Here is a 9,917-nt window from a genome sequence, read left to right as displayed (position 1 = left end):
CGAGTCGCTTAACTTCTCTGCGCCCCAGCGACCTTGTCTGCAAAATAGGGATTGAGACTGTGAGCCCTGTGCGGGACAGGGACTTTGTCCAACCTGATTATCCTGTTATCTGCCCCAGCACTTAGTAGAGTGCTTGGTACATAATGAGCACTTAATAAATTACCGTTAAAAAAAAGCGACTCGCCCAAGATCACACAGCAGACCAATGTCGGAGCCAGGACTAGAACTCGGATCTCTTGACGCTCTAACCTGCCTGTACTTTTCCCCCTAGGCCTGCTTGCTGCCTCAGTGACTCTAGGCAGGGCGGCTCCCTGAACTGTGGAGCATATTATTCAAAAACACCTAATAATTATAATAACGATGGCATTCGTTAAGCACTTACTATGTGCCAAGCACTGTTCATTCATTCATTCAATAGTATTTATTGAGCGCTTACTATGTGCAGAGCACCGTACTAAGCGCTTGGAAGGTACAAATCGGTAACAGATACAGTCCCTGCTCTTTGACGGGCTTACGGTCTAATCGGGGGAGACGGACAGACAAGAACAGTGGCAATAAAGTACTGAGGTAGCTACAAGGTAATAATAATAATGTTGGTATTTGTTAATAATAATAATAATGTTGGTATTTATTAAGCGCTTAGTATGTGCATACCACTGTTCTAAGCGCTGGGGTAGATACAGGGTAATCGGGTTGTCCCACATGAGGCTCACAGTTAATCCCCATTTTACAGATGAGGTAACTGAGGCACAGAGAAGTTAAGTGACTTGCCCACAGTCACACAGCTGACGAGTGGCAGCTTGTCAGTGGCAGCAGCTTGTCAGTGGCAGTAAATTAAGCGCTTACTATGTGCAGAGCACTGTTCTAAGCGCTGGGGGAGATACAGGGTAATCAGGTTGTCCCACGGGGGCCACACAGTCTTCATCCCCCATATTGCAGATGAGGTAAATGAGGCACAGAGAAGTTGAGTGGCTCGCCCAAGGTCACGCAGCAGAGTGGCAGAGCCGGGATTAGAACCCAGGTCCTCTGCCTCCGAAGCCCATGCTCTTTCCACTAAGCCACGCTTTTCATGTCTCCCCACCCTGACCCTGGCTCTTTGGGGAGTCCACGGTAATCCCACCACTCCAACCAACATATCCGGGTGGCAGGTTTGGGTGGGAGAGGGCCATTTCCCAAACGAGGGGTACGCGGAGAGCTGGCGGGCCTGAGGGTTGATGCTCTGGTACTACATCGAGAAGCAGCGTGGCTCAGTGGAAAGAGCCCGGGTTTGGGAGTCAGAGGTCATGAGTTCGACTCCCGGCTCTGCCACTTAGCTGTGTGACTGTGGGCGAGTCACTTCACTTCTCTGTGCCTCAGTGACCTCATCTGTAAAATGGGGATGAACTGTGAGCCTCACGTGGGACAACCTGATTACCCTGTATCCACCCCAGCGCTTAGAACAGTGCTCCGCACATAGTAAGCGCTTAACAAATACCAACATTATTATTATTATTATTAAAATGGGGATTGAGACTGTGAGCCTCACATGGGACAGGGACTGTGTCCAACCCGATTTGGTAGTATCCACCCCAGAGCTTAGCGTGGCACATAATAAGCGGATGTCTGTCTCCCCGCTTCTAGACTGTACGCCCGGCGTGGGTGGGGATTGTCTCTCTTTATCCCCGAACTGTACTTTCCAAGCGCTTAGTACAGTGCTCTGCACACAGTAAGCGCTCAATAAATACGATCGATTGAACGAACGAACGAACTACCGTCGTCATCATCATTATCCCGAGAAGCGGCGTGGCTCCGCGGAAAGAGCCCGGGCTGGGGAGTCAGAGGTCATGGGTTCTAATCCCGACTCCGCCGCTTGTCAGCTGTGTGAGTCTGGGCAAGTCACTTGACTTCTCTGCGCTTCAGTTCCCTCAGCTGGGAAATGGGGATGAAGACTGCGAGCCCCACGTGGGACACAACCTCATTACCTTGTGTCACCTCCCCCCCAGCGCTTAGAACAGTGCGTGGCACATAGTAAGCGCTTAACAAATGCCATCATTATTATTATTAGTAGTAGCGTTATCATAGTCGGGGGCACTGGGGCAAGAGTGAGTGTTGATGGCGTCGTGCTGGTCACCTCACCAGGAGAGCTCACCTCCTCCAGGAGGCCTTCCCAGACTGATCTCTCCCCCCTTCCCCTCCCCACAGCACTTGTGTAGATTTGTAGCTATTATTTATTACTCGATTTTATTAATGATGTCTACACAGCTACGATTCCATTTATCTCGATGGTATCGATGCCCGACTCCTCGTTTCGTTTTGCCGCCCGTCTCCCCCGTCGTTGGGCCGGGATGGTCTCTGGCTGTTGCCGAACTGTCCATTCCAAGCGCTTAGTCCGGTGCTCTGCACGCAGTCAGCGCTCAATAAATACGATTGAATGAATGGATGAACGAACGCTGCCGAATTGTCTGTTTCAAGCGTTTAGCCCACGGTAAGTGCTCCATAATAATAATAATAATGTTGGTATTTGTTAAGTGCTTACTAGCCCACGGTAAGCGCTCCGTAATAGTAATAATAATAATGTCGGTATTTGTTGAGCACTCCATAATAATAATAATGTTGGTATTTATTAAGTGTTCCATAATAATAATAATAATGATGTTGGTATTTGTTAAGTGCTTACTAGCCCACGGTAAGTGCTCCATAATAATAATGATAATAATGATGATGATGATGATGTTGGCATTTGTTAAATAACAAATAATATAATAATAACAGTAATAATAATGTTGGCATTTGCTGAGCGCTTAATAATAATAATAATAATAATGATGATGTTGGTATTTGTTAAGTGCTCCATAGTAATAATAATAGTGGTAAATGTTAAGCGCTCCATAATAATAATAATAGTAATAGTTGGTATTTGTTAAGCGCTTACTAGCCCACGGTAAGCGCTCCATAATAATAATAATAATAATGTTGGCATTTGTTAAGCGCTTAATAATAATAATAATAATAATTATAATGTCGGTATTTGCTGAGCGCTCCATAATAATAACAGTAATAATGTTGGTATTTGTTAAGCGCTTACTAGCCCACGGTAAGCGCTCCATAATAATAATAATAATAATAATGTTGGCATTTGTTAAGCGCTTAATACTACTAATAATAATGTCGGTATTTGCTGAGCGCTCCATAATAATAACGGTAATAATGTTGGTATTTGTCAAGCGCTTACTAGCCCACGGTAAGCGCTCCATAATAATAATAATGTCGGTATTTGCTGAGCGCTCCATAATAATAATAATAATAATGTCGGTATTTGCTGAGCGCGCCATAATAATAACAGTAATAACGTTGCTATTTGTTAAGCGCTTACTAGCCCACGGTAAGCGCTCCATAATAATAATAATAATGTTGGCATTTAAGCGCTTAATAATAATAATAATAATAATGATAATGTCGGTATTTGCTGAGCGCTCCATAATAATAATAATAACGTTGGTATTTGTTAAGCGCTTACTAGCCCACGGTAAACGCTCGATAATAATAATAACGGCGGGATCTGTTAAGCCCACTGTCTCTGGGCCTCAGTGACCTCCTTTGTAAAATGGGGATGAGCACTGTTCTAGGCGCTGGGGGAGATACAGGGGAAGGAGGTTGTCCCACGTGAGGCTCCCAGTCTTCATCCCCATTTTACAAAGGAGGTCACGGAGGCCCAGAGTGACCTGCCCCCAGTCACACAGCTGACAAGTGACAGGATCGGGATTCGAACCCGCGCCCTCCGACTCCCAAGCGCGGGCTCTTGCGCCTGAGCCACGCTGCTTCTCCTGCAGCGGAGAACGAACGAGCATTCGCTGAATGGTCGGATGGGCGCTGTAAGGCACTTGGTGAGTGCACTCGCCGAGCGGGGGAAAACCCGGGGTGAGCGAGGCGGCAGGCGGGCAATGGGGCGCGCGCGCGGTGGCGCGCGAGGGGGTGGCGCGCGGCAGGGCGCGCGGGGGCGGAGCGCGCGGCTGGGCGGGGCGGGGGCTTCGCCGGTGGAGGTGGTTTGGTCCCGGCCGCGTGCCGTAGTGGAAGCGGCCGGGCGGATGTTGTGAGCCGCCGCGGCGGAGGCGGAGTGTGGCGGGTCCGGTCCGGTCCGCTCCGCGTCGGGGCTCCTGGCATCGAGGCGGCCGGCCGGTCGGGAGAGAGGAGCCTCCGCGAAGAAGGCGACCGGGTAGGCCTATGCCCCTGTAGGCCCCGGAACCCCCTCGGCTTCCCCTCCCCCCTCAGCGCCCCTTCGGTCGGGGGGGTCTCGTCAGCCGCCTCGGTCTCCCCGTCGGGCTTCCTCCCTCGCTGCTCTTTTTTTCCCGCCCCCGGCCCGGGACTCTTCGCTCCGTGACACCCCGTCCCTTCCCCCTCTCCCTTCGTCGGTGCCGCTCGCCGGGCCGGGGGGACCGAGGCGGTTTGTCGCCTCATAACCGCCCCCCCGACTCGGCCTCTCCTCGCCGGCGGCCGCGACCGTTGGAATCTTTGCCCGGGAAGTGTCCCGTTTGGGCGGCTCGCCCTCTTCTCCCTCGCCTCCTTCTCCTTTCCCTCTCCGGACCCAAGCCTCTCCCCCGCTGACTCTTCACGGCCGGGGCTGCGGGTGATCGAGAAGTCGAACCCTCCGAGGCCCAGAGGCTTCCCTCGGCCGAGCCTCCGGAGGTCGGGGTGTTCGTGAGGAGGAACTTGAGAGGATCCCGCCGAAACTCCTTTCGCCACCCCGTCGGGTAAAGCGGCCCCGCTTTCTCACTCTTCCTCCCCGACTTTTGGGACGAGCGGAGGCGGGCGGGGGCTTCTGAGGGGAAGGAAGGGGCAGCTCTCGATCATGTCGTGAACGTGACGGAAACCCCAAAGCGAGGTCCCCCGCTTCGGGTCTCTCTCGGAGGATGCGTGTAAAGACTAATAACGTTGGCGTCGGTGAAGCGCTTACCGTGTGCCGAGCACTGTTCTCAGCGCTGGGGGATACAAGGTGATCAGGTTGTCCCACATGGGGCTCCCGGTCTTCATCCCCAATTTCCAGATGAGGTAACTGAGGCCCAGAGAAGTGAAGTGACTTGCCCAAAGCCGCACAGCCGGCGAGCGGCGGAGCTGGGATTCGAACCCATGACCGCCGACTCCCAAGCCCGGGCTCTGGCCCCCTGAGTCACGCTGCTTCTCAACTATAATGATAACGATGGCGTTTGGTGTTTCTCCTTGCCCAATTTCCATTTACAGGTTTCCCGTGCCAGCTAAATAATAATAATGTTGGTATCTGTTAAGCGCTTACTCTGTGCAGAGCACCGTTCTACGCGCCGGGGGAGATACAGGGGCATCGGGTGGTCCCACCTGAGGGTCCCGGTCTTCGGCCCCATTTTCCAGATGAGGCCACTGAGGCGCAGAGCGGGGAAGTGACTCGCCCGCAGTCACACGGCTGACGGGCGGCAGAGCTGGGAACAGACGGCGAGCCCGACATCGGGCAGGTAGCGTCTCTGTTGCCGAATTGTCCATTCCGAGCGTCTAGTGCAGTGCCGTGCACATAGTAAGCGCTCGATAAATACGATTGGATGAATGAATGAATGAGTGGATGAATGAATGAATGGCGAGAGGATGGGCGGCAAGTGATGCCCCCTAGGGAGCAGGGAGGAGTCCTGCTCCACCCGAAATAATCGTGAAGTTAGCGATGATAACGATGGCATTTCTCAAGCGCTCGCTATGTGCCAAGCACTGTTCCCACCGCCTGGGGAGGATACGGGGTGATCAGGTTGGCCCACCTGGGGCTCCCTGTCTTAATGCGTGGCTCAGTGGCAGGAGCCCGGGTTTGGGAGTCAGAGGTCATGGGTTCGAATTCCGGCTCCGCCGCTCGGCAGCGGTGTGACTGTGGGCGAGTCACTTCTCTTCTCTGCGCCTCAGTGGCCTCATCTGGAAAATGGGGATTAACTGTGAGCCTCACGTGGGACAACCAGATTCCCCTGTATCTACCCCCGGCGCTTAGAACAGTGCTCCGCACATAGTAAGCGCTTAACGGGTACCAACATTATTATTATTATTATTTTTATTATTAATAATGCCCGTTTTCCAGTTGAGGGAACCGAGGCAGGCGCAGGGAAGCAAAGTGACTGGCCCCGAGTCACCCAGCCGACAAACGGCAGGGCCGGGATTTGAACCCATGACCCCCGACTCCCCAGCCCCTCCTCTTTCCGCCGAGCCACGCTGCTTAATGAAACCCGTTTACACCGGCTGCACCGTACACCGAGACCTGTTCGGCATTTGCCGAGAGAATCACTTTTCCGAGGGATCGCGGGGGGGAGGGGGGGTGTTGGCCCAAGGCATTTTTCACCGTGACGTGCGAGAGGAGGGAGTAGGACCTGAAGAGAAGCGGCGTGGCCTAGTGGAAAGAGCGTGGGCCCGGGAGCCGGAGGATCCGGGTTCTAATTCGGACTCTGCCGCGGGTCTGCCGGGTGGTCTGGGGCAAGTCACCCAACTTCTCCGGGCCTCGGTTCCCTCGTCTGCAAAATAGGGATCCGGTACCCGTTCTCCCTCCTACTTAGACTGTGAGCCCCGTGAGCATCTCGTGTCTGCCCCAGCGCTTAGTACGGTGCTTAGCGCTTAGGAAGCATGTAACAAATGCCACAGTTGGGTAGTCGTCATTTAAGGTCACGGAAAGCTTACTGGGCTGGGTGACTCAGGGCCAGTCACTTTGCTTCCCTGCGCCTCGGTTCCCTCAACTGGAAAACGGGCATTATTAATAATAAATAATAATAATAATAATGTTGGTACCTGTTAAGCGCTTACTATGTGCCCCAGCTCTTTTTGTCGGTCAGTGATATCGAGGACTTACTGTGTGCGTAACACCACACTGGATGCTCATTCATTCATTCAGCAGTATTTATTGAGCGCTTACTATGTGCAGAGCACTGTACTAAGCGCTTGGAATGTACAGTTCGGCGACAGATAGAGACGATCCCTGCCCACTGACGGGCTCCCGGTCTAATCGGGGGAGACAGACGGACAAAAACAAGACAGCGGAGACCACAGCAGAATTGGTAGACATATCCCCTGCCCGCCGGAAACTTACTTGAGCGTTTTGAAACACGTTAGCCCAATATTTCTGAATTGAGGAGTCCGAGTCTCCTTTCTGGTCTCCCTTCAGACCCGCTCTTCCCCAATCTCCCTAATCGACTCCCTTCCCCTCCACCTTACTTCAGAGATTTGGAACCCTCCCTTTATCCTGATGACTGGCATAGCCTGACCTACTACTTGGAGTCGGCAGCTGGCCGAGTGCCCACTCTTACTCCCCTGCCCCCTTTCTTCCCGAACTGATTGGATTTTGGCTGAGAGGGTGTGGAGGTTTCACTTTGCTCCTCGGTGCGGCCGCCTACCCCTCCTGCGTTCCCGTTGAACAGCTGGTCGGCAGCCAGCCAGTGGAAAAGTCCCCAGCACCAGGTAGGGAAGTACAATTTCCCACCACCCCCTTTACGCGCTGCTGGCGAGCGTTCCGGTCGCGCGGGTCGGCAGCTTGGTTTTCTAGGGGAAAAGCGATTCTCCCGAAATCGTAGGGAGGTCGGGGAGGGCTGGGCTTCACCCATCTGTGAGGTGATGGAAAGCCAGGAGGTGGATCCGAAGGCTTCCCCGGAGTTAACGGGAAGTGCGTTTGAATATTATTTAAAAAAAAAAATACAGGGGAATACTGTGGCCACAAATAGAGCGAATATAAATAGACCCCTGAGCCTTTCTTCACATAGGTGTATTATTACCGTGACATCTCATGTTGCTCGCACCCCTTTCTCCGCAAGCTCCGTCGTCCCGTGGCCTGTTTTGATTAGAATCAAACACAAATATAACCTTGCACTTAAAGACTGTTTTGACCTTTTACATCGATAGACCTGTTCCTCTCAAGTGTCCCTCGGCTCAGGGGATGCTGTCGGCCAGTGGAGAGGGGCGGGGATCCCTCTCTGCTTATGTGAACGTGCGGGCCAAGCCCGGCCTGGAGCCGTCGGCTGCTTTCTAATGTGGCTAGAGGAAACCAGAACCCGAAGAGGTCCGGAGAACCGTCGTAGCGCGGCTGATCTTGCAGAGTCCGTGTTAGAGGCTGCTTTGAGGATTTCTTGGAAGAGCATCGGGCAGGGCTAAAGCCCTCCAATTCAGTTCCATTCAGTCATATTTATTGAGCGCTTACCGTGTGCGGAGCGCTGTACTAAGCTCCTGGGAGAGTACTATGTGACAACGAGTGGACATTTCCCATCACAGGTGACAACCCTACCGTGCGCCCCAGATTTCATGCCCGCAACCTTGACGTTACCCTCGACTCTCCCCTCTCTCTCTCAACCTCCGTATTCACTTTGTTGCCGTAGCCCTTCGGTTCTTCCTCCCCATCCAAACGGCCACCATGCCGGTTCAGGCTCGACTACCGCGTCAGCCTCCTTGCTGTTCTCCCTGACTCTTGTCTCTCCCCTCTGCAGTCCGTACTTCTCTAGACTGGAAGCTCCTTGGGGGGCAGGGATCGTGTCTGTCAGGTGCAACGTAGCGTACTCTTCCAAGCATTAAGCGTACAGCGTTCTGCGCAGTAAGTGCTCAGTAAATACCATTAACAGATTGATTGCCTAGTTCGATTTTCTAAAATGTCACACGTCTTCCCACTCCTCAAAACCTTCAGTAGTTCCCCATCTCTCTGCATCAAACAGAAACTCCCGACCATTGGCCACCACTCTTTTCCCACCACACGTCAACTCGCTCACTCCCCTCCGGCTAACTTACTTACCGTGTCTCATTCTCATCTCCCCTGCCGTTAACCTGTCAGTCAACCGGTGGTATTTATTGAGCATTTACTGTGTGCGGGGCACTGTAGTCAGCGCTTGGAAGAGTACACCGCACTTGGAAGACAAAATCCCTGCCTTCAAGGAGCTTAAATTCTAGTGGGGGGGGGCATACATTAGAATAAATAAAATAAATTACAGGTAAGGGAAGCAACAGAGGATAAGGACAGGTATGTACATAAGTGTGTGGGGTGGGATGAGTACTTAAGTCCTTAGGGGGCGGGACTAAGTGCATGGGTTGGGGTGGGGGGGGGATGAGAGCTTAGTCAGGGAAGACTTCCTGGAGGAGATAGGATTTTAGTAGGGCTCGGGAGGTGGGGAGGAGGCCCGTCTGTTGGATATGTAGCGGGAGGGAGTTAACGAGAGATCGGTGGGCGAGGCGGAAGCGAAGGACGCTGAGTAGATTGCCATTCGAGGAGCAAAGTGTGCGGGCTGGGGTGTGGGAGGGGAGCAGGCAGTAGGGAAGACAGAGCTGAGTGCCTCGGCACCGACGGTGCGGAGTTTCTGCTTGTTGTGGAGATGGATGGGCAACCGTTTGGAGGTTCCTGAGGAACGGGGCGACGTGTGCGAAACGATTTTGTAGAAAAATGATCCAGGCAGCCGCGTGAAGTATGGACCGGAGAGGGGAGAGGCCGGAGGCAAGGAGGTCAGCGAGGAGGCTGATGCGGCAGTTGAGATGGGATCTGACAGGTGCTCGAACCGGTGTTCAAGTAGTTTGGATTGAGCGGAAGGAGCGAATTCTGGCGACGTCGTGGAGGTGCAGTTGAAAAGATTTAGTGACGGAATATGCGGGTTGAAGGAAAGAGATGGGTCAAGGATGATCTCAAGGCTGTGAGCTTATGAGACGGGAAGGATGATAGTGTTGTTAACGGTGATAGGAAAGTTGCAGGGAGGAGAGGCTTTGCGAGGAAAGGTGAGGGGTCTTGTTCTGGACATAATGAGTTTGAGGTGTTGGTGGGACATCCAGGTACAGATGTCCTGAAGGCAAGAGGAAATGTGAGACTGCTGAGGAGAGAGGTCCGGGCCGAAGAGGTAGATTTGGGAACCACTTGAGTAGAGATGGTAGTTGAAGCTGTGGGGGCCGATGACTTGTCCAAGAGAATGAGGGCTAAACGGAGACCAGAA

At 52.9% G+C, this 9,917-nt stretch overlaps 1 protein-coding gene across 4 annotated transcripts in view; it reads left to right on the top strand.

The window, feature by feature from the left end:
- Window positions 1-4,049: 4,049 nt before the first annotated feature.
- The window catches only part of RNF123 (ring finger protein 123), a 148,047-nt gene continuing 142,179 nt past the window's right edge, over window positions 4,050-9,917 (top strand). For 2 of the 4 annotated variants that reach the window (XM_029049691.2, XM_029049689.2), the window contains exon 1: window positions 4,051-4,192. The gene's annotated coding sequence lies outside the window, so the exon portion shown is untranslated. Of the gene's footprint in view, window positions 4,193-4,637; window positions 4,728-9,917 lie in introns of those variants that run through there. The other 2 variants (XM_029049692.2, XM_029049690.2) reach the window with 2 other exon arrangements.

This window comes from Ornithorhynchus anatinus, chromosome X1 (genome assembly GCF_004115215.2).
Source record: "Ornithorhynchus anatinus isolate Pmale09 chromosome X1, mOrnAna1.pri.v4, whole genome shotgun sequence".
Classification (NCBI taxonomy): Eukaryota; Metazoa; Chordata; class Mammalia; order Monotremata; family Ornithorhynchidae; genus Ornithorhynchus; species Ornithorhynchus anatinus.
Note: the sequence above shows the minus strand (reverse complement) of the source record. Positions and strands in the feature narration are given on the sequence as shown.